The sequence below is a fragment of the Leptodactylus fuscus genome, chromosome 3, assembly GCF_031893055.1.
Source record: "Leptodactylus fuscus isolate aLepFus1 chromosome 3, aLepFus1.hap2, whole genome shotgun sequence".
Classification (NCBI taxonomy): Eukaryota; Metazoa; Chordata; class Amphibia; order Anura; family Leptodactylidae; genus Leptodactylus; species Leptodactylus fuscus.
Genome location: NC_134267.1, coordinates 231717669 through 231741684, shown reverse-complemented (window position 1 = coordinate 231741684; position 24016 = coordinate 231717669). Strand labels below are relative to the sequence as shown.

General features: G+C 47.1%; 10 non-coding genes across 10 annotated transcripts; 4 read left to right on the top strand and 6 right to left on the bottom strand.

Moving 5' to 3' along the window:
* Positions 1 to 2089: 2089 nt before the first annotated feature.
* Positions 2090 to 2161, bottom strand: TRNAA-UGC (transfer RNA alanine (anticodon UGC)). Its single transcript has one exon. It is a non-coding gene; the product is annotated as a tRNA-Ala (tRNA).
* Positions 2162 to 2498: 337 nt separating this feature from the next.
* TRNAA-UGC (transfer RNA alanine (anticodon UGC)) lies at positions 2499 to 2570 on the top strand. The gene has a single exon. It is a non-coding gene; the product is annotated as a tRNA-Ala (tRNA).
* A 450-nt stretch (positions 2571 to 3020) lies between these two features.
* TRNAA-CGC (transfer RNA alanine (anticodon CGC)) lies at positions 3021 to 3092 on the bottom strand. The gene has a single exon. It is a non-coding gene; the product is annotated as a tRNA-Ala (tRNA).
* A 566-nt stretch (positions 3093 to 3658) lies between these two features.
* TRNAA-UGC (transfer RNA alanine (anticodon UGC)) lies at positions 3659 to 3730 on the bottom strand. Its single transcript has one exon. It is a non-coding gene; the product is annotated as a tRNA-Ala (tRNA).
* Positions 3731 to 4065: 335 nt separating this feature from the next.
* On the top strand, positions 4066 to 4137 carry TRNAA-UGC (transfer RNA alanine (anticodon UGC)). The gene has a single exon. It is a non-coding gene; the product is annotated as a tRNA-Ala (tRNA).
* A 567-nt stretch (positions 4138 to 4704) lies between these two features.
* TRNAA-CGC (transfer RNA alanine (anticodon CGC)) lies at positions 4705 to 4776 on the bottom strand. Its single transcript has one exon. It is a non-coding gene; the product is annotated as a tRNA-Ala (tRNA).
* Positions 4777 to 9283: 4507 nt separating this feature from the next.
* Positions 9284 to 9355, bottom strand: TRNAA-UGC (transfer RNA alanine (anticodon UGC)). The gene has a single exon. It is a non-coding gene; the product is annotated as a tRNA-Ala (tRNA).
* A 6003-nt stretch (positions 9356 to 15358) lies between these two features.
* TRNAA-UGC (transfer RNA alanine (anticodon UGC)) lies at positions 15359 to 15430 on the top strand. Its single transcript has one exon. It is a non-coding gene; the product is annotated as a tRNA-Ala (tRNA).
* Positions 15431 to 17053: 1623 nt separating this feature from the next.
* Positions 17054 to 17125, bottom strand: TRNAA-UGC (transfer RNA alanine (anticodon UGC)). Its single transcript has one exon. It is a non-coding gene; the product is annotated as a tRNA-Ala (tRNA).
* Positions 17126 to 17765: 640 nt separating this feature from the next.
* Positions 17766 to 17837, top strand: TRNAA-UGC (transfer RNA alanine (anticodon UGC)). Its single transcript has one exon. It is a non-coding gene; the product is annotated as a tRNA-Ala (tRNA).
* The last annotated feature ends 6179 nt before the right edge of the window (positions 17838 to 24016 follow it).

Sequence of the window (24016 nt, the reverse complement as noted above, 5' to 3'; positions counted from 1 at the left end):
ACTGTGTGGGGGGGTCAGTAACTGAGGCATTTACTATGTGGAGGGCAGTAAAGGAGGTAGAAAATTGTCCAATAACAAGGCAATATACCACTTGGGGGCCAGTAAATGGGGCGTTATAGTGTGTGGGGATATTAAAGGGAGAGTTATACTGTGTGGGAGTCACGAGACGGGCACTATACCCCATAGGTGCTGTTGGGGCCCAGGCAATTTTTGCTATGGAGCCCGTTCTTTGCTAATCGTTGCTAATCAGCAACCGCTAATAATAAACCTGAAATGTAGACAGAATTTTTTTTGTATTTGTAGATCTTGGATCTGTGTATGTAGATATATCTGAAGACGGATACTGAGTGTGACATCTATAAAATAATACCGCCAATATAATAGAATAAAAGAGCCGAAAGTTACAGGAGGAGACGTAACAAGTAGAGATGAGCGAACACTAAAATGTTCAAGGTTCGAAATTCGATTCGAACAGCCGCTCACTGTTCGAGTGGGTTTCGAACCCCATTATAGTCTATGGGGAACATATACTCGTTAAGGGGGAAACCCAAATCCGTGTCTGGAGGGTCACCAAGTCCACTATGACACCCCAGGAAATGATACCAACACCCTGGAATGACACTGGGACAGCAGGGGAAGCATGTCTGGGGGCATAAAAGTCACTTTATTTCATGGAAATCCCTGTCAGCTTTCGATTTTCGCAAGCTAACTTTTCCCCATAGGAATGCATTGGCCAGCACTGATTGGCCAGAGTACGGAATTCGACCAATCAGCGTTGGCTCTGCTGGAGGAGGCGGAGTCTAAGATCGCTGCACACCAGTCTCCATTCAGGTCCAACCTTAGACTCCGCCTCCTCCGGCAGAGCCAGCGCTGATTGGCCGAAGGCTGGCCAATGCATTCCTATTGGTAGCAGTGCTGAGCCAGTTCTGCTCAACTACACCGTGTGCCGGTCAGCCCATCTGATATAGCAGAGCCGAGTGTGCACTCCTATATCAGATGCATTCCTATATCAGATGGGCTGACCGGCACACTCGGCTCTGCTACATCTGATGTAGCAGAGCTGAGTGTACACACTCGGCTCTGCTATATCAGAGGGGCTGACCGGCACACGATGTAGTTGAGCAGAACTGGCTCAGCACTGCTACCAATAGGAATGCATTGGCCAGCCTTCGGCCAATCAGCGCTGGCTCTGCCGGAGGAGGCAGAGTCTAAGGTCGGACCTGAATGGAGACTGGTGTGGAGCGATCTTAGACTCCGCCTCCTCCAGCAGAGCCAGCGCTGATTGGTCGAATTCTGTACTCTGGCCAATCAGCGCTGGCCAATACATACCTATGGGAAAATGTTTATGTCACAAAAATCACAATTACACACCCGATAGAGCCCCAAAAAGTTATTTTTAATAACATTCCTACCTAAATAAAGGTTATCCCTAGCTATCCCTGCCTGTACAGCTATCCCTGTCTCAGTCACAAAGTTCACATTCTCATATGACCCGTATTTGAAATCCACTATTCGTCTAAAATGGAGGTCACCTGATTTCGGCAGCCAATGACTTTTTCCGATTTTTTTCGATGTCTCCGGTGTCGTAGTTCCTGTCCCACCTCCCTTGCGTTGTTATTGGTGCAAAAAAAGCGCCAGGGAAGGTGGGAGGGGAATCAAATTTTTTTGGAGTTTGCCACGTGATGTTCGATTCGAATCGAACACATCGAACAGCCTGATATCCGATCGAACATGTGTTCGATAGAACACTGTTCGCTCATCTCTAGTAACAAGGAAATCCAGTATAAATTGTCATGTGCCCAACATCTTGCTCCTCCTGTCACTGTGGAGCTGAGCCCTGGTCTACAAGGATCCATATCCAATATGTCCTTAAAAGATGAAGTGCATACATGGATGTTTTTGTGTTTGAGTTGACTGCCCCCTACTGTCCGCCATGCGCTTATGTTTCCACATTATATGATGGTGAACGATACGATCTTTTTATTTTTAAGCTTATTTTTGACAGAATCCAGTTGTTTGAGGAACATCCAGACACCTGAGCTCTGAAATTTAGCATCTTTATTGTATTTAGATAAACCTGTACAAAACATGGAGATGCCGGGGATTGAACCCGGGGCCTCATACATGCAAAGCATGCGCTCTACCACTGAGCTACATCCCCTATATAAGAATTACATTAATGTTCTCAATTCTGAGATGAAACAACACGTTCCATTGAGCCCCTGTACTGAGGGGAAATAAGCCCAGCAGGTATTAGGCCCTATATAGTTACCGATCCCTGCCGCTGCCCCCAGCCACCTTTGCTTACATTTCAGTCCTCTAGGGGGCCCCATACGTCTCATATCATGTAGCTGAGGCTGAACAGTGTCAGGATGTTGTTGACAGCAACGTGATCCGCATCGTACAGGGCCCCCTGGAGGGCTGAAGTGTAAGCGAATGATAGCTATCAAGACTATTTTTCTCAGATGTGTTGGGGGCATTAGTATGGATAGCCTATAGGGGATGTAGCTCAGTGGTAGAGCGCATGCTTTGCATGTATGAGGCCCCGGGTTCAATCCCCGGCATCTCCAATTTTTGAGAAAAACAACTACAAAACATCAAAGGTCAGTAAAACTGATATACAGGCAGGAAGTCACACGAAATATGTTGGGGGATAATACAAAGACGGAATTTAATGTAAAAGAGCTTAACCTTTTGTCTGTAGAGAAAATGATGGACACTAGGGGGCAGTCTAGTCCACACAATACATGTACAGGAATACATTGCCGGTGACACAATGACATAGGATGGCGCTATAGAAATAAGGAGGACTATTTATTACATCACTGGCCATGTGTTTCTATACATGTATTGTGTTAGCTACACCGCCCCCTAGTGGTCACTATCGACATAGGATTCTAAAATGGTGAACAGATAATATTCAGCCTTTATAATACAGACGGGCAGATGTTTCCTGAATTCCTGCACATTTATCAGTTTTCTGGATCTTTGATGTTTTTGTAGTTGTTTGTCACATAACATGGAGATGCCGGGGATTGAACCCGGGGCCTCATACATGCGAAGCATGCGCTCTACCACTGAGCTACATCCCCTACAGAAAACCACTACAAATACTCCAATTCCTGAGACAATATACTACGTGTAGCCCTATTGTGCTGATACTACTGGATATCATTATGTGATTAGTAAAGTGGAAATATATAATAATAATACCGCTATATAGATAAAATGTCGCCATACAGCGCCCACATACAGTACACCTAAATAACACTGTCCTACAAATAAATACTAAAAACATAGAGTGCATATAAATGATACTGCCAGACTGTGCAAAACAATAATACCACCATATAGTGCACACGGATAATACTATATATACTATACACATTAGTAGTGCTACCACGCAGTACACGTAAAAAACCCCACTTTTGTGTTTCAACAATTTGAAGTGCGTACATGGATGTTTTTGTGTTTGAGTTGACTGCCCCCTACTGTCCACCATGCGCTTATGTTTCCACATTATATGATGGTGAACGATACAATCTTTTTTATTTTTAAGCTTATTTTTTGACTAAATCCAGTTGTTTGAGGATCATCCAGACACCTGAGCTCTGAAATTTGGCATCTTTATTGTATTTAGATAAACCTGTACAAAGCATGGAGATGCCGGGGATCGAACCCGGGGCCTCATACATGCAAAGCATGCGCTCTACCACTGAGCTACATCCCCTATATAACAATTCCTATAACTATTCCACTAACGTTCCCAATTCTGAGATGAAACAACACGTTCCATTGCGCCCCTGTACTGAGGGGAAATAACCCCAGCAGGTATTAGGCCCTATATAGTTACCGATCCCTGCCGCTGCCCACAGCCACCTTTGCTTACATTTCAGTCCTCTAGAGGGCCCCATGCGTCTCATATCATGTAGCTGAGGCTGAACAGTGTCAGGATGTTGTTAATAGCAATGTGGTATGCAACGCACAGGGCCCCCTGGAGGGCTGAAGTGTAAGCATGACTATTTTTCTCGGATGCATTGGAAGCATAAGTAGGAGCATTGTGTAGGGGATGTAGCTCAGTGGTAGAGCGCATGCTTTGCATGTATGAGGCCCCGGGTTCAATCCCCGGCATCTCCATCTTTTGAGACAAAGAACTACAAAACATCAAAGGTCAGTAAAACTGATATACAGGCAGGAAGTCACAGGAAATATGTTCGGGGATAATACGAAGACGGAATTTAATGTAAAAGAGCTTAACCTTTTGTCTGTAGAGAAAATGATAGACGCTAGAGGGCAGACTAGTCCACACAATACATGTACAGGAATACATTGCCGGTGATCCTGCAGCATCTGGTGACTTCACATCCTACCACCAACATGGTATGCCAGAAATCCAGTATAAATTATCATGTGCCCAACATCTTGCACCTCCTGTCATTGTGGAGCCAAGCCCTGGTCTACAAGGATCCGTATCCAATATGTCCTTACAAGTTGAAGTACGTACATGGATGTTTTTGTATTTGAGTTGACTGCCCCCTACTGTCCACCACGCGCTTATGTTTCCACATTATATGATGTGAACGATACAATCTTTTTATTTTTAAGCTTATTTTTTGACAAAATCCAGTCATTTGAGGAACATCCAGACGTCCGAGATCTGAAATTTGTCATCTTTATTGTACTTAGATAAACCTGTACAAGACATGGAGATGCCGGGGATTGAACCCGGGGCCTCATACATGCGAAGCATGCGCTCTACCACTGAGCTACATCTCCTATAGGAAACCTCTGAAAATACTCCAATTCCTGAGACAATATACTACATGCAGCCATATTGTGCTGATACTACTGGATATCATTATGTGATTAGTAAAGTGGAAATATATAATAATAATACCGCTATATAGATAAAATGTCGCCATACAGCGCCCACATACAGGTCATCAGATCGTTCCTATCTGCATAAAAACTGTCCTTACCTGTGTAAAGTGAGGAGCCCAGTGTCACTAAGCACTTCCACCACATTCACTTACACTAACAGAATAACATTTATACACGTACATACCCCTTTTTAAAATTCTAAGCACCTTACCCCTGTCCCTGATATACGACCCCACTCCCCTTCTATTATCCAAACCCCCTATTTCCTATAACGTCTTTAAGTTAAGGGATTCTTCTTTAAACTTAAGCAATTATAGACTGTTACAAGTTAGTATTGCTTAGTGCACAAAGAACTCAGCTCTGACACTTTTCTGTATATATAGTTCAAACTGTCTCAGAGATTTTATCTCAAAGCTGAACTTTTGTGTAATTTTTGCAAAAAATCAATGTTTGATAAAAAGTTGCATGAAGGTGGCTGTGAATATAATAAGCTAGATGGTATTTTTTTTTATCATCACCAGGGTGTCTGCTGTTTGGAAATATATTGGTTTATGGGGTTTAGTCATTGATTGTAATGTCTATGGCATGTTTTAGTCATGCTACTATTTTTTTCACATTTAAGGCCAAAATCAAGATTTTGAGGTGCACTTTTTTTGGGTCTTAAAGGGAGTTTAGTCACATATATGTAGTATTGATGAATTAAAGGCACCTTAGAATTTAGTATACTAAAGAAATTATGAAATAAATTTTTTGAGAGAAGTCCTCAGTAGATACCTTTTTTAATGGCTAACTTAAAAAGCTTTTTGACAGTGGCGGATCCAGGGTTTGCGGGGCCCTGGGCAATTGACTTTGTCGGGGCCCTACTTACTGGGGGTCTCGCACTTCTAACCTGTACTTCCCAACTGTTGAAGACTAGAAAGAGGGAACAAAACGTGTGGTAAATTTGGCCCTGCCCACTTTTATGTTGACTCCACCCATTCTCATTCTATTTTCATGTGATTCCACACAGTATAATGCTCCTACAGTCACCCGTAAATTATATCTCCCCCCATTTTCATATACACCCTTCATCTACCCCTAGTTTCATGTCACCCCCCCCTCTATCTCTGTCCCCAGTTTCATGCCATTCTCCCCCTTTATCTGTCCACAGTTTCATTTCCCCCCGTCTCTACCCCAGTGTCATGCCGTTCTCCCCCCTTCATCTGCCCCAATGTCATGCCATTCCCCCCCTTCATCTGCCCTAGTGTCATGCCGTTCTCCCCCTCCATCTGCCCCAGTGTCATGCTGTTCTCCCCCCCTTCATCTGCCCCAGTATCATGCTGTTCTCCCCCCTCCATCTGCCCCAGTGTCATGCCATTCTCCCCCCTCCATCTGCCCCAGTGTCATGCCGTTCTCCCCCCTCCATCTGCCCCAGTGTCATGCTGTTCTCTCCCCCTCTATCTGCCCCAGTGTCATGCCTTTCTCCCCCCTCCATCTGCCCCAGTGTCATGCTGTTCTTCCCCCTCCATCTGCCCTATTGTCATTCTGTTCTTCCCCCTTCATCTGCCCCAGTGTCATGCCATTCTCCCCTCTCCATCTGCCCCAGTGTCATGCCATTCTCCCCCTCCATCTGCCCCAGTGTCATGCCATTCTCCCCCCTCCATCTGCCCCAGTGTCATTCTGTTCTTCCCCCCTTCATCTGCCCCAGTTCCATGCCATTCTCCCCCCTCCATCTGTCCCAGTGTCATGCCATTCTCCCCCCTCCATCTGCCCCAGTGTCATGCTGTTCTTCCCCCCTTCATCTGCCCCAGTGCCATGCCATTCTCCCCCCTTCATGTGCCCTAGTGTCATGCCTTTCTCCCCCTCCATCTGCCCCAGTGTCATGCCGTTCTCACGTTCTCTCACACACACACACACACTCACCATTCCTCGTTCCCTTGCAGCTCTCTCCCTCATACACATATTGTAGCCGCGATGTGATGACGTCATCACATCGCGGCTACAAATGCCGGAGCTCAGCGTTAAAGCAGGAGCTGAGCTGTGACAGCTCCGGCTTTAAACGCCTATGCATTCAGCTCATCGGCGTCCTACCGCCGATGAGCTGAAATACATAGGCGTTTAAAGCAGGAGCTGTGAGCTCAGCTCCTGCTTTAACGCTGAGCTCAGTTGGAGTCGGGACATGCCGACCGGGACCATTTTGTTAGGTCCCGGCCGCACCGCGGGGCCCCAGGCGGTTGCCCGGCTCGCCCGGCCCTGGATCCGCCCCTGTTTTTTGATGACATATTTCGAGCTTTCGAGACTATAGAGGTCTCTTCATCAGGATGGTATAACACAATTTCTGAAGGTAGGCATATATATACACAGAGAAATGGATTGTTAGATGCAAAATAGATGGAGAACAGAACACAATGTAAATAAACAGTAAAAAACCATATATATCAGTTCACAGGAAAGTTCTCTGGGGTTGTAGCATCTTTGTAGCTGATCTAAGAAGCTACAAACCCAGAGATGAAACAACACGTTCCATTGAGCCCCTGTACTGAGGGGAAATAATCCCAGCAGGTATTAGGCCCTATATAGTTACCGGTCCCTGCCGCTGCCCACAGCCACCTTTGCTTACATCTCAGTCCTCTAGGGGGCCCCATGCGTCTCATATCATGTAGCTGAGGCTGAATAGTGTCAGGACGTTGTTGATCGCAACGTGGTATGCAATGCACAGGGCCCCCTGGAGGGCTGAAGTGTAAGCGAATGATAGATAGCACAACTATTTTTCTCAGATGAATTGGGAGCATTATTTGGAATGTTCTATAGGGGATGTAGCTCAGTGCTAAAGCGCATGCATTGCATGTATGAGGCCCCGGGTTCAATCCCCAGCATCTCCATCTTTTGAGACAAACAACTACAAAACATGGGCTCTACCCATCAACCAGAAGAAGACCAAAGTCATGGTATTTCAGAAGAAGGGCCACAATAAAGTCTCCACCCCACAATTCACACTGAATGGCTCCACACTGGAGAAAACCTACAGCTAGACCTACATGGGGCTGGAGCTCAGCCAATCAGGAAGCTTCAAAGCAGCAATAGAAACCCTGAAAGCAAAAGCCTGCAGAACCTTCTACGCCAGGGGTAGGGAACGTACAGCTCTCCAGCTGTTGCAAAACTACAACTCCCAGCATGCATACTGGCTCTGCTGTTCTGGGAACTCCCATGGAAGTGAATGGAGCATGCTGGGAGTTGTAGTTTCACAGCAGCTGGAGAGCCAAAGGTTCCCTACCCCTGTTCTACGCCATCAGAAGACAGCTGTACCACCTCAAACCACCGGTGAGGGTCTGGCTGAAGATATTTGACGCAGTCATCTCCCCGATCCTTCTCTATGGCAGCGAGGTTTGGGGCCCAGCCACCTACCCAGACCAGTCAAAGTGGGATTCCAGCCCAACAGAGACCTTCCACCTGGAGTTCTGCAAATACCTGCTCCATGTCCATCGCAACACCACCAACATGGCCTGCAGGGCTGAGCTAGGCAGACTCCCCCTATGGCTCACCATACAGAAGAGGGCGCTAGCTTTCCAGGCACACATCCAGGGGAGCAAGCCCGACTCCTACCACCACCAAGCATGGCTAAGCCACCTGAGCAAACCAGACACTCACCAACCAAACAACAGCCAACCACCAAACCAAAAACACCAACAGATGATAACCAAGGCCGAAATAAAGGCGACCACAGAGGCAAACAGAGAGCGGTACATTGAAGAATGGAGAAACAAAATAAATAACTCCAAGAAACTCACCGTGTATCCCCTCAGTGAATACCATCAGCGATGACATCATGTGGGACAGACGGGGCCCCCTGGAGGGCTGAAGCAGGGAAGAATAAAGAGCCAATAATGACACCTGTCAGCTTTCCGGCAGTATATAGAACTGCCTGTGGGCAAAATGGTGAAAGGTCCTCTTTAACACACAAAAAAACACTTATAATTACCATCCAACGCTCCCCCGCCGCGCTCTGCAGTTTCACTAATAGACCTGTAGGCGCGATGTGATGATGTGACGTCATCACATCGCGCCTATATGTCCACTAGCCGGAACGTAGCGGCTAGTGGATATAATCATCTCGCAATGTATTCAACTCGGATCCGGTGTCCCTAGGCTTGTGCGGGCCGTACAAAATTTTTCGGGGGGCGGGGGGGGGGGGGGGGCACGAGTTTGAGACCCCTGATTTATTACATCACTGGCCATGTATTTCTATAGATGTATTGTGTTAGCTACACCGCCCCCTAGTGGTCACCATCGACTTAGGATTCTAAAATGGTGAACAGATGATATTCAGCCTTTATAATACAGACGGGCAGATGTTTCCTGAATTCCTGCACATTTATCAGTTTTCTGGATCTTTGATGTTTTTATAGTTGTTTATCACAAAACATGGAGATGCCGGGGATTGAACCCAGGGCCTCATACATGCAAAGCATGCGCTATACCACTGAGCTACATCCCCTATAGGAAACCTCTATAAAACCTCTGAAAATACTCCAATTCCTGAGACAATATACTACATGCAGCCATATTGTGCTGATACTACTGGATATCATTATGTGATTAGTAAAGTGGAAATATATAATAATAATAATACCGCTATATGGATATAATGTCGCCATACAGCACACCGACAGCGCCCACATACAGCACACCGACAGCGCCCACATACAGGTCATCAGATCATTCCTATCTGCATAGAAACTGTCCTTACCTGTGTAAAGTGAGGAGCCCAGTGTCACTAAGCACTTCCACCACATTCACTTACACTAACAGAATAACATTTATACACGTACATACCCCTTTTTAAAATTCTAAGCACCTTACCCCTGTCCCTGATATACGACCCCACTCCCCTTCTATTATCCAAACCCCCTATTTCCTATAACGTCTTTAAGTTAAGGGATTCTTCTTTAAACTTAAGCAATTATAGACTGTTACAAGTTAGTATTGCTTAGTGCACAAAGAACTCAGCTCTGACACTTTTCTGTATATATAGTTCAAACTGTCTCAGAGATTTTGTCTCAAAGCTGAACTTTTGTGTAATTTTTGCAAAAAATCAATGTTTGATAAAAAGTTGCATGAAGGTGTCTGTGAATATAATAAGCTAGATGGTATTTTTTTTTATCATCGCCAGGGTGTCTGCTGTTTGGAAATATATTGGTTTATGGGGTTTAGTCATTGATTGTAATGTCTATGCCATGTTTTATCCATGCTGCTATTTTTTTCACATTTAAGGCCAAAATCAAGATTTTGAGGTGCAGTTTTTTAGGGTCTTAAAGGACGTTTAGTCACATATATGTAGTATTGATGAATTAAAGGCACCTTAGACTTAGTATTCTAATGTGCAGTTGATTTGTAAACGTGTCATGTGCCACTGCTTCTGCCAATCACGACGCTTGTTACAAAAACCTCATTCAGTTAACTAACTGGCTGTTAATTACCTGTACACGACTTTGGTGAAACTCCTAGACACTAACAGAAGTTAGTTAGTTTTAACTTCGGTTAGCTAACTGGAAATTTAACATGCGTTGGTGAAACTGGCCATAAAGAAATTATGTCAGTACTAGCAGTTACCCGCGACTTCGTCTGCAGGTTGGCGGTGGCGCTGAACCGCTTATATTTTTTGTCCCCCATCTCTGCCCCCAGTTTCTTGTCCCCCCATCTCTGCCTCCAGTTTCTTGTCCCCCATCTCTGCCCCCAGTTTCTTGTCCCCCCATCTCTGCCTCCAGTTTCTTGTCCTCCCCATCTCTGCCTCCAGTTTCTTGTCCCCCCATCTCTGCCCCAGTTTCTTGTCCCCCCATCTCTGCCCCCAGTTTCATGTCCCCCCTTCATCTGCCCCCACTTTCTTGTCCCCCCATCTCTGCCCCCAGTTTTTTGTCCCCCCCATCTCTGCCCCGTTTCTTGTGCCCCCCTTCATCTGCCCCCAGTTTCTTGTCCTCCCATCTCTGCCCCAGTTTCTTGTCCCCCATCTCTTCCCCCAGTTTCTTGTCCCCCCCTTCATCTGCCCCCAGTTTCTTGTCCCTCCATCTCTGCCCCCAGTTTCTTGTCCTCCCATCTCTGCCCCCAGTTTCTTGCCCCCTTCATCTGCCCCCAGTTTCTTGTCCCCCCATCTCTGCCCCCAGTTTCTTGTCCTCCCATCTCTGCCCCCAGTTTCTTGCCCCCTTCATCTACCCCCAGTTTCTTGTCCCCCCATCTCTTCCCCCAGTTTCTTGTCCCCCCATCTCTGCCCCCAGTTTCTTGTCCCCCCATCTCTGCCCCCAGTTTCTTGTCCCCCCCATCTCTGCCTCCAGGTTCATGTCCCCCCATCTCTGCCCCAGTTTCTTGTCCCCCATCTCTTCCCCCAGTTTCATGTCCCCCCTTCATCTGCCCCCACTTTCTTGTCCCCCCATCTCTGCCCCCAGTTTTTTGTCCCCCCCATATCTGCCCCCAGTTTCTTGTGCCCCCCTTCATCTGCCCCCAGATTCTTGTCTTCCCATCTCTGCCCCAGTTTCTTGTCTTCCATCTATGCCCCCAGTTTCTTGTCCCCCCTTCATCTGCCCCCAGTTTCTTGTCCCCCCATCTCTGCCCCCAGTTTCTTGTCCCCCCCATCTCTGCCCCCAGTTTCTTGTCCCTCCATCTCTGCCCCCAGTTTCTTGTCCCCCCATCTCTGCCCCCAGTTTCTTGTCCTCCATCTCTGCCCCCAGTTTCTTGTCCCCTCATCTCTGCCCCCAGTTTCTTGTCCCCCCATCTCTTCCCCCAGTTTCTTGTCCCCCCCATCTCTGCCCCCAGTTTCTTGTCTCTCCATCTTTGCCCCCAGTTTCTTGTCCCCCCATCTCTGCCCCCAGTTTCTTGTCCCCCCATCTCTGCCCCCAGTTTCTTGTCCCCCCATCTCTGCCCCCAGTTTCTTGTCTCTCCATCTCTGCCCCCAGTTTCTTGTCCCATCTCTGCCCCCAGTTTCTTGTCCCCCTATCTCTGCCCCCAGTTTCTTGTCCCTCCATCTCTGCCCCCAGTTTCTTGTCCCCCCATCTCTGCCCCCAGTTTCTTGTCCCTCCATCTCTGCCCCCAGTTTCTTGTCCCCCCATTTCTGCCCCCAGTTTCATGTCCCTCCATCTTTGCCCCCAGTTTCTTGTCCCCCCATCTCTGCCCCCAGTTTCTTGTCCCCCCATCTCTGCCCCCAGTTTCTTGTCTCTCCATCTCTGCCCCCAGTTTCTTGTCCCTCCATCTCTGCCCCCAGTTTCTTGTCCCCCCATCTCTGCCCCCAGTTTCTTGTCTCTCCATCTCTGCCCCAGTTTCTTGTCCCCCCATCTCTGCCCCCAGTTTCTTGTCCCCCATCTCTGCCCCCAGTTTCTTGTCCCCTCATCTCTGCCCCAGTTTCTTGTCCCCCCATCTCTTCCCCCAGTTTCTTGTCCCCCCCATCTCTGCCCCCAGTTTCTTGCCCCCCATCTCTGCTCCCAGCTTCATGTCCCCCCCCCCTACATCGGCCCCAGTGTAGTTGGACTCACCTTGCCACGCTCCCCCGCCGCTCTCTCCGCTCGCTCACTGCACATAGTTGTCGGGCGTCTGGCTGCGTGTGGCATATATGAGGCAGAGCGGAGGCCGGCGTCAAGGTTGTATGGAAGTTTACATTGTCCATATCAGGTTCACAAGGACACTAACAGCTCAGTGACATGTACCGCAGTTCTGTTTTGCACATTTCCGGTCTGGATGAAACCACCGGGAGATCTCATGAGACAAATCTCGCCAGGTTCCCCCAACAAATGCTCTCAGTGCTGCCCCCTCCTGGACTCAGCAATCTGCCTCCTAAGGCCTGACAGCAGATGTAAACTGGGACTGTCCTGGATATCATTATGTGATTAGTAAAGTGGAAATATATAATAATAATACCGCTATATAGATATAATGTAGCCATACAGCGCCCACATACAGCACACCGAAATAACACTGTCGTACAAACAAATACTAAATACATAGAGTGAATATAAATGATACTGTCACACTGTGCAAAACAATAATACCACCATATAGTGCACACGGATAATACTCCCATACTATACACATTAGTAGTGCTACCTGAGCTACATCCCCTATAGAAGGTGGAGAAGTCTATATCGGGTTCACAAGGACACTAACAGCTCAGTGACATGTACCGCAGTTCCGTTTTGCACATTTCCGGTCTGGACGAAACCACCGGGAGATCTCATGAGACAAATCTCGCCAGGTTCCCCCAACAAATGCTCTCAGTGCTGCCCCCTCCTGGATTCAGCAAACTGCCTCACAGCAGATGCAAACTGGGACTGTCCTGGTGTCCCAAGAGGCCCCCGCTACCATAGGGCCCAGTAGGAGTGCACCATATGCCCTACTAACAGTTACCCGTGACTTCGTCTGCGGGTTGGCGGTGGCGCTGAACCGCTTATATTTCTTGTCCCCCCATCTCTGCCTCCAGTTTCTTGTTCCCCCATCTCTGCCCCCAGGATCTTGTTCCCCCCTTCATCTGCCCCCAGTTTCTTGTCCGCCCAGTTTCTTGTCCCCCCCATAGCTGCCCCCAGTTTCTTGTCCCCCCCTTCATGTGCCCCCAGTTTCTTGTCCCCACATCTCTGCCCCAGTTTCTTGTCCCCCCATCTCTGCCTCCAGTTTCTTGTCCCCCATCTCTGCTCCAAGCTTATGTTCCCCCCCCCTACATCGGCCCCAGTGTAGTTGGACTCACCTTGCCACGCTCCCCCGCCGCTCTCTCCGCTCGCTCACTGCACATAGTTGTCGGGCGGCTGGTTGCCTGTGGCATATATGAGGCAGAGCAGGGGCCTTGCGCTGCTTTCCTGGCTTGTCAGTCTTTCGCTTCACTGTGGAGCCGAGCCCTGGTCTACAAGGATCCGTATCCAATATGTCCTTACAAGTTGAAGTGGGTACATGAATGTTTTTGTGTTTGAGTTGATTACATCCTAGGCAGATAGACTGCAATAGAGGCGCCGGTATTATACAGTGCATTGCAGAATACCGGCGCCTCTATTGCAGCCTACCTGCCATACGCAGCCAGCCGCCCGACACCTATGTGCAGTGCGCAAGTGGAGAGAGCGGACGGGGAGCGTGGCAAGGTGAGACCACCTACACTGGGGCCGATGTGGGGGGGGGGACATGAAGCTGGGGAATGTGGTTGATCCCAGGGGACAACGACCCAGGGACACCCCCCCGGGACAGCCCTTCTCCAACCCCCTGTACCCGCTGCACTGACCTGTTATGTGGTGTGTCGGGTGCAGCAGCCTCCTCCTTAGCTGTCCGCGAAGTGTGTAGGTTGCCTGGGATAGCTGCGGTGCCGGGACCATGTGGGCTGCCGCCATCTTGCCCACCTTCAGCCCCCAACCTATGGTGCCGCAGCCCTGGCTCCAGAGCTCGCCCACAGCCTGCCATGCACCAATGGGAGGAGCGTGCACAGACCAGTGCTGGCGGAGGGTCCTTTGGAGGGTCACGGAGGCGATTTCAGGTGAGCGACCCACATTTAAAGTAGCCTATTACCTTTTTCTGGGCAGTGTGTGTGTGTGTGTGTGTGTGTGTGTCTGTGTGTGTGTGTGTGTGTGTGTGTGTGTGTGAAATTACCCCAAAATCCATTCAGCCATTTGGCTGTGATTGAGGAACAAACATCCAAACTCACAAACATCCAAACTCACAAACTTTCACCTTTATAATATTAATAGGATATCCCTGCATGTGGTAGAGTTTAGGTCAGAAATTTGGAATTTTGGATTTTTTTATAATAAAATTTTTTAACTCAAATGTATACAAGTATAATGTAACATCCCACAATAGAACTGTTCAAGCTATATTCCCCTGGCTCCCTGCTTTCAGAAAATATATTGGTATGGGGGACTCTCACAAACATTTAATTTAGAAATATGCGTTTTATTTACATGTCAAAACTGTGAAAATTGCTCTGGCTACTGGAGATGCAAAATTTCCAGAGACCCTTGGCAGCGAAAAGGTTAAGCTTATTTTTTGACAGAATCCAGTTGTTTGAGGATCATCCAGACACCCGAGCTCTGAAATTTATCATATTTATTGTATTTAGATAAACCTGCACAAAACATGGAGATGCCGGGGATTGAACCCAGGGCCTCATACATGAAAGCATGCGCTCTACCACTGAGCTACATCCCCTATATAGCTATTCTATTAATGTTCCCAATTCTGAGATGAAACAACACGTTCCATTGAGCCCCTGTACTGAGGGGAAATAATCCCAGCAGGTATTAGGTCCTATTTAGTTACCGGTCCCTGCCGCTGCTCACAGCCACCTTTGCTTACATCTCAGTCCTCTAGGGGGCCCCATGCATCTCATATCATGTAGCTGAGGCTGAACAGTGTCAGTACGTGGTTGACAGCAATGTGATATGCAACGCACAGGGCCCCCTGGAGGGCTGAAGTGTAAGCGAATGATAGGTACCACGACTATTTTTCTCAGATGCATTGGGAGCATTAATAGAAACATGGTATAGGGGATGTAGCTCAGTGGTAGAGCGCATGCTTTGCATGTATGAGGCCCCGGGTTCAATCCCCGGCATCTCCAATTTTTGAGACAAAGAACTACAAAACATCAAAGGTCAGTAAAACTGATATACAGGCAGGAAGTCACACGAAATATGATCGGGGATAATACGAAGACGGAATTTAATGTAAAAGAGCTTAACCTTTTGTCTGTAGAGAAAATGATGGACACTAGGGGCAGGGCCGGCGTCAGCGCACGGCATAGTCGGGCAAGTGCCGGGGCCCACAGAGCCTCTGGGGGCCCCCCGGCACTTGCCTGTCACAATTTCAGCTCATCGGCGTCCGTCCGCCGATGAGCTGAATACATACGCGATGCAGGAGCTGCGAGATCAGCTCCTGCTTTAAAGCTCCGGCCCGGCTTGCGTGTGTAGGCGCGATGACGTCATCACATCACGCCTACACATGCAAGCCGGGCCGGAGCTAAGCAGGAGCTGATCTCACAGCTCCTGCATCGCGTATGTGATTGGAGGGAGAGAGAGAGGAGCGTCGGGGGAACGAGGGAAGGTGAGTGATAGAAGGTGAGTTAAGTGTTTGTTTTGTATTACATATTAAGGTGAAACATAATGAAGGGGGCCCATGAAACTGGGGGGCAAAGGGAGGGGGAGAACGGCATGACACTGGAGAACATGAAGGAAGTGGGGAGAGAACGGCATGAAACTGGGGACAGAGATGGAGGGGGCCCAAAGAAACTGGGGGGCAAATGAAGGGGAGGGGGGAACAGCATGACACTGGGGCAGATGGAGGGGGGGGGAGAACAGCATGACACTGGGGCAGATGGAGGGGGTGGGGAGAGAACGGCATGGAACTGGGGACAGAGATGGAGGGGGGCCCAATGAAACTGAAGGGGCAAATGAAGGGGAGGGGGGGGAACGGCATGACACTGGGGCAGAGACGGGGGACATGAAACTGTGGGCAGATGAAGGGGGAGAACGTGATGAAACTGGGGACAGAGATGGAGGGGGGACATGAAACTGGGGGCAGAGGAAGGGTGTATATGAAACTGGGGGAGAGATGGAGGGGGGCATATAATTTACAGGTGACTGTAGGAGGATTATACTGTGTGGGAGCACATAATGAATGAGTGGGTGGAATCAACATAAAAGTGGGTGGAGCTAAATTTGCAGCGGCGCGCAGAGCGCGGCGCGCAGAGCGCGCCGCACATTTTGCCCCTCTTTCTGCTCTTTAAAAGATTGGGAGGTATGGTGTTGGTGACGCCACACTCCTGCATGACGTCACTCGCTTCATCTGCAACGCACAGTGTCTCCACTCCCCCACCTCCTTTACAAGGGGGCCCACTGAGGCTCTGTCGCCCAAGGGCCCATAAAAACCTGGAGCCGGCCCTGACTAGGGGGCAGACTAGTCCACACAATACATGTACAGGAATACATTGCCGGTGACACAATGACATAGGATGGCGCTATAGAGATAAGGAGCACTATTTATTACATCACTGGCCATGTATTTCTATACACGAATTTTGTTAGTTAAACCGCCTCCTAGTGGTCACTATCGGCATAGGATTCTAAAATGGTGAACAGATAATATTCAGCCTTTATAATACAGACGGGCAGATGTTTCCTGAATTCCTGCACATTTATCAGTTTTCTGGATCTTTGATGTTTTTGTCGTTGTTTATCACAAAACATGGAGATGGCGGGGATTGAACCCGGGGCCTCATACATGCAAAGCATGTGCTCTACCACTGAGCTACATCCCCTATAGGAAACCTCTAAAAATCCTCCAATTCCTGAGACAATATACTACGTGTAGCCCTATTGTGCTGATACTACTGGATATCATTATGTGATTAGATATAATGTAGCCATACAGCGCCCACATACAGTACACCTAAATAACACTGTCCTACAAATAAATACTAAAAACATAGAGTGCATATAAATGATACTGTCACACTGTGCAATACAATAATACCACCATATAGTGCACACGGATAATACTCCCATACTATACACATTAGTAGTGCTACCACGCAGTACACGTAAAAAAACACTTTCATGTCATTTTTTCAGAGACTATAATATTGATGTTCTGTCCTAAGAAAAGATCATGAATATACAATGTTGTGGGGTCTGAGACCCTTTTTAGCCCCTTATATGTTCTATGTGCACTATACCCTGTAGGTGCTGTGGGGGCCCAGTCAGTGTTTACTATGGGGCCCGGTCTTTGCTAGTTACAACCCCTGATAACAGACCTGAAATGTAGACAGAATAGTACCAACATATACCATGCCCATATAGTGCCATATACCTGCCCATAATAATAACAATACCAATGTAATACTGCCATATAGGTGGCATGTAGTCTCAGAAACAGGAGCGTTTTCACACTGTGTATGAGGGGATGTGGCTCAGTGGTAGAGCCCATGCTTTGCATGTATGAGTCCCCGGGTTCAATCCCCGGCATCTCCATGTTTCGTGTTACATAATAATCACTAAAAAAAGATAGGAGTGCACTATATGCCCTATATTTAATGCGGCCCTGTATTCCCTGCTCATATAATACCGCCAGACAGTTCACCTATACCACCGTATCATATCCAGGGGCCCCTCACAGATGTTTTGAGAGAGTTGGAGAATAACAGAGGGGCCTTGAGCAGGGGTGAACCTGCCCCTTTCGCCGCCCGAGGCGAACGACAGAAAGCCGCCCCCCTCCCCCGGGAGGAGGGGTCGGGGCGAAGCGGCGTTCGCAGGCAGAGAGCAGGCATGGAGAGGACCTGCTCTCTGCCTGAATGGGAGGGGAGGCCGTTGGATCAGCGCTGCTCCAGCGGCCTCCCCAATCCACCGCTTGGTGCTAAGCCATTCTAGGACAGCTTGTCCTGGACTGGGTTAGGTAAGCAAAAATACTGCGCTCCCTGGGGCCCTGGCATAGCGCCGCCTGAAGCGCTCGCTTCAGGTCGCCTCATGGGAGGTGCGGCGCTGGCCTTGAGCCTCCTTGTGCACTTAGGCCCATGTAAATCTGTTGGTGCGGTCGTGTATTTGGTGTAACTGCTACCTCTGTCTTACTTATCATTATAGGCTCCTAGATCACAAAATATTATTATATACAGTAAAAAAAGAAAAACAATTTACACAATCTTTTTTTTTTTTTTTTTTTTTTTTTTTATTTACATTTTTTTTTTTTTTTTTTTTAGGAAGATTTTGCCATGGAATAAAGTATATGGCACCATCCGGGTCTGGAGCTGCCGTGTCCTGTAACGGATTGTAGTTCAGGCTGTTCTTTTTCCAGGCTTGGATATTCTTTCTGGATAGAAAAAGATAAAATGTTATTATTTCTATGTTACATGTCACATACATCTGATAGGGCGGAGGGAAAAGATGAAATATAGATGGCTTACCTTCCATTATTTTGGGATGTCTCTGTTCATAGCCCTTCATGGGGCTTCATTGGAAGCAGTGGTTACGGCACAGGGGGCACTGAGAGTGAGAGCGGAGCCAGGTCGAGATGCAACCCTGATGAAAGTTATGAGTACAGGGAAGCTCTGTGACTCGCTCTCCGATCTCATATTCAGTCATGCAGATTACACATGACTGGGCCTCCTCCTGAGATATTACCTCTCTAGTGGGTAAGTTCTGAATCTGCAGAGTTCTCCTGCTGGGCGGACGCCGCCGTCTCTCCTGCCAAAGTAGATATTGTGCATGTGGTTCAAGTGGTTGCCCCTGTGGCATTGCCAGTGACGTTGGGGTCATCCCACCCATGTCCAGCAGCTGAATGAATCTACTGAATGCACGGGTTGCAGGGTAGGAGTATACAGGAGATCTGCTTGGAATTGGATCCTCAGGGGGTGGAACCGGATTTAGCCGTTGAAATTCAGTGGTGTCAGCTGTGGATCCACTTGCTGGACGGTTGTTATCACTGCTACTCTCTCCTATTATTCTGGAGGGCTCTGCAGGGGCGGGTCTTAATGGAGAGCGGCTTCTTTCCCTGCTCTCTTCTAGTCCTCTGTGCTGTGGAGGAGCTCTGTCGCGTCTCCCTCTCCTCGCAGTGATAGGATTCCTGCTTCTTTGATGTCCAGTAGAAGGTTCTCCACGATGTCCTAGGGATGACCTCAATCTATGGACAATTGCTGCCTGACCTGTAAATATATAAAGGTAACACATTTAGCCCATAGGAATGGATCCTGTTATTGCTAAGGGTTTTGAGGAGAAGAGACCCCAGTATAGTTAAGTTCAACAGTAACCTGAATAAAGATATATATCATTCACTGGATGAAGGGACACCATCAACTAATATTGGACAAACTGGGCCCCATAATCACAAAACAATAAGTCGTCTGAAATTTTTTTTTTTTTATTCCCAATAAATAAATAAAAGAACTCCCAGCAATGTTAAATCCCCAATGCTAAGGGCTAGTTCACACGTAAAAACCGCCTGGCTTATTTTGGTCCCGAAAAAAAACACTTCCTAATTAGAAAGCGTTGTTTTTTACCTTGAGGCGTTCTTTGGAGCGTTTTCTGGAGCAGTTTTTTCAGAAAATGACAGGCGGTTTTCCCCTCCCCTAAAGTGAATAGAGGGGAGGGAAAACTGCTAGCGGAAAAATGAAAGCTAGCAGTCTCCATAGACCACCATTGTACGGAGGCAGGTTTTGAGGTGAAATCTGCTGTCAAAATCTGCCTCATTGCCCCCGTGTGAACTAGCCCTAATGGTTCCGCTGCTCATAGTGTATAGTAATCATACAGGGACCAAAACAATAATAATCTAATGGGGATTTATAGAGATTAGAAGCCTAATCTAATGCCAAACAAAGATCTTTGGGAGATATAATTGCCCAACCTGATAATCGCGGGGATTAATGCATGTCCATAGCATATGCCATTAAGAACAACAGGGAGGCATAGAAGGCACTCTCCCCAGTAAACACTAACCCCAATGGGCTGTTAGTTCCCTAAATTAACTGGAAACACAAGCAACAGCCTCTCCCTGTCATAGACTTGTATGTGCGCTGGCCACCAAGGATTAAAGCCCATAAGTTCCCTCTCCACACAGGTGAGCGCTAGCTTTCCCCCAACCAGGGCCGCACCTCTGAGGCGAGGTCACGCAGCCGCCTAAGGCAGCACTTTCAAAGGGGCGGCAATTTTACCAGTTTATTTTTTTCCTTATTTTTTCTCTTAACCAGCCCAAGACAGGATGCCCTGAAAACAGATCTGAGCAGTAATGTCCCAGAAGTCACGTGGGGACGTCACGTCTGGGACATTGCCATAAAGTCCTGAAGCCTGTGCTAGGAGTAACAATGGATCCCGGAGAGGTGAGTTACACTGTTTATTATGCTTCTTCACCTCCCCTGAGTCTCTGATTATTATACCTCAAGGTCTGAAAAGACCCCAGGGTATAATAATAGCGGCAGTTTCTCTCGGGGTTAGCCTTGTTTGTTCCGCTCTCCGTTCAAAGAGGGTAACCTCTCGCCAGAAATCTATTCAGCAAAAACTCACTTTGCTGATCATATTGATGTATGCTTGATCAGTTACTCTGTACTGCTGGAAAGCTGACAGTGCTTGTCCATAGACAAATATTATCTGGAGGGAGGGGGCGTTCCTCCCCGCTCACCCAGTACAGCGCAATAGGCACTGCTGTGGAGAAGGATGTACCTGAGTGACTGTCAGGAACGCCCTTCTGACTGTAAAGAGCTACGGTACCAGGGCCGATAGTTCTTTACCCGGGGCACAGATTGGGAAAGCCGACAGTGCGCTGAATTCAGATCATTGTCAGCGTTCCAGCAGTATATAGAATTGCCTACGCCGAAATCGGTGAAAGGTCCTCTTTAAGGGTCTGGGGGGTGGCAGTTTCTTTTCTGAACAAGGTAGTGATGGGAGATATGAAGAAACTGGATTGAACGCTAGCTAGTAGCGAAAAAAAGAAGCAACATGCCCTATATCTGCGGCAGGATCAGCCGTGAATTCCATGGTTTGACCATTTATTCGGGTCTACACAGGAGTGGGTTGCCGCGATAGAAAACTGATGCTGCATCGGCATTTTGTCGCGGAATGTTCAAATGGAATGTTCCGTGAAAAATATATGAAGGTCACAGCTCTTAATATAGAAAAAATGATATTAATTTAGAAGTGCACTACTCACGTGTCAGAGCCGTCAGCGTTGTAGCAGGATTCCAAAAGATCGGTGCACGGATAATGGCTCTCTCGGCTAAGCCAAAATGCAGCAACAGGAAAAGGCAAAAGGATATATCCAGCACTCGGAATCCGGCCTAATAAAAATAAAACAACTTTTATTAAGAAATGGTCATTCTTCCATTAAAAAATTATGATCATACACGGGACATTAGCTTACCCCTCGTATGATCAAAAAAATTTTAATGGAAGAATGACCAATTCTTAATAAAAGTTAAGTTTATTTTTATTAGGCCGGATTCCGAGTGCTGGATATATCCTTTTGTCTTTTCCTGTTGCGGAATGTTCCGTGACCTTTTCCTCCGTGTGAACATACCCTTAGAGTGGGGGGTTTAACGTTGTTGGGATTTCTTTTATTGATTTATTGGGAATAACAGTTATGTTTTAGACGGGTTATTGTTTTGTGATTATGGGGCCCAGTTTGTCAAATTGCCTGAATAAAGAACTTCTGTTTTCTATCATGGGCAGGGGTGGAATTCGGAGGAAAGTAAAACCCACCCCAAACGACTAGGAATGGAAAATGTGCTGTTTACCCTGAAACATTGCTCAGCAGAGCCCAGGGATAACTCCTCCCAGGAAATCTCCTCTAGGGTGGGGGGAATATTGTCTCTCTCTTCCTGAACAATTCACTTACCTTGATTCTCCGGTCGGCGCAGCCATGTATCATTGTCAGCTATCAGCTGACGCAGCTCTCGGGCGCTCATGGCTTAGTTACCAAGGCGGATCTGATGAAATATTAGAGAACTAAGTTCTCAGGTGGCTCCGATATTACTGGGCCCTGATCACAGATCAGTAAGAATGAATGGAAGTAATCACTAGATATGTAGTACAAACTAGTTCGCTCTTCCAGAACCAAAGTGAAGTGTCAGCAAAAGCATCAACTCAAGAAATGGCTGTGATGTCACAGCGCTCAGGGTTTATATACCCTCAGGGTTCCGTTATGACATCATCATATGCAAATATCTGCATTATGACATCATCATATGCAAATTTGAACAGAACCTCACATAATAGGTAAGCAGATCCTAGTTTTATGACATCACAGAAGTAAGGTCATGTGACTGTGTGTGTGAAAAAAAAAAAAAAATAATAATAATAATTTGAATTAAAATCTGGATGTGGCTATTTCTAGGTACCGTACCTATGAACTCCTGGCTATTTTTAGGTACCATCCGTGTACCGTGCCTATAAACTTAACCCCTTCCCGCCGATGGCATTTTTTGATTTTCGTTTTTCGTTTTTGACTCCCCTCCTTCTAAACCCCATAACTTTTTTATTTCTCCGCTCCCAGAGCCATATGAGGTCTTAATTTTTGCGGGACAAATTTTTCTCCATGATGCTACCATTAATTATTCTATATAATGTACTGGGAAGCAGGAAAAAAATTCAGAATGGGGTGGATTTGAAGAAAAAATGCATTTCTGCGACTTTCTTACGGGCTTTGGTTTTACGGCGTTCACTGTGCAGCCAAAATGACATGTCCCCTATATTCTGTGTTTCGGTACAGTTCCAGGGATACCAATTTTATATGGTTTTATTTACATTTTGACCCCTAAAAAAAATTCCAAAACTGTGTTAAAAAAATTTTTTTCTAAAAGTCGCCATATTCCGACGGCCGTAACTTTTTTATACGTAAGTGTACGGGGATGCATAGGGCGTATTTTTTTGTGGGGCCAGGTGTAATTTTTAATTTTACCATTTTTGGGAAATGTTCTTGCTTTGATCACTTTTTATTAAAATTTTTATCAGAATCAAAACAGTGAAAAAAATGGCGGTTTGGCACTTTCGACTATTTTTCCCGCTACGGTGTTTACCAAACAGGAAAAATATTTTTATAGATTTGTAGAGCGGGCGATTTCGGACGCGGGGATACCTAACATGTATATGTTTCACAGTTTTTAACTACTTTTATATGTGTTCTAGGCAAAGGGGGGTGATTTGAACTTTTAATTCTTTTTATATTTTTCTATATTTTTTTTACTTTTTTTTACTTTTTTTTTTTTTGCATTTATTAGACCCCCTAGGGGTGTTGAACCCCAGGGGGTCTGATCACTAATGCAATGCATTACAATGCTAATGCATTGCAATGCATTGCAAAAAAGCATCATCTCTTTTGTAGGCTGCATAGACCAGCCTGCAAAAGAGAGGATTTGCAGACAAGCCTGGAAGCCTTGTATAAGGCTCCCGGCTGTCATGGCATCGGGACGTCAGCCCGGGAGCATGCTCCAGGAGCCGGCAATCCAGGCCTTTGACCGCGGTGCCGGAGGGGTTAATGCCTCCGATCGGTCCGGGGACCGATCGGAGGCATGAGAGCCTGTTGTCTACTGCTTAAAGCAGTAGACAACCGGCGGCTATGGCGGCCGCCCAGCTCCCGGGCGGTCGCCATAGTTACAGACCCGACATGCGCCGTACTATTACGGCGCATGTCGGGAAGGGGTTAAATGAACTGCAGATGTATCATATTTATC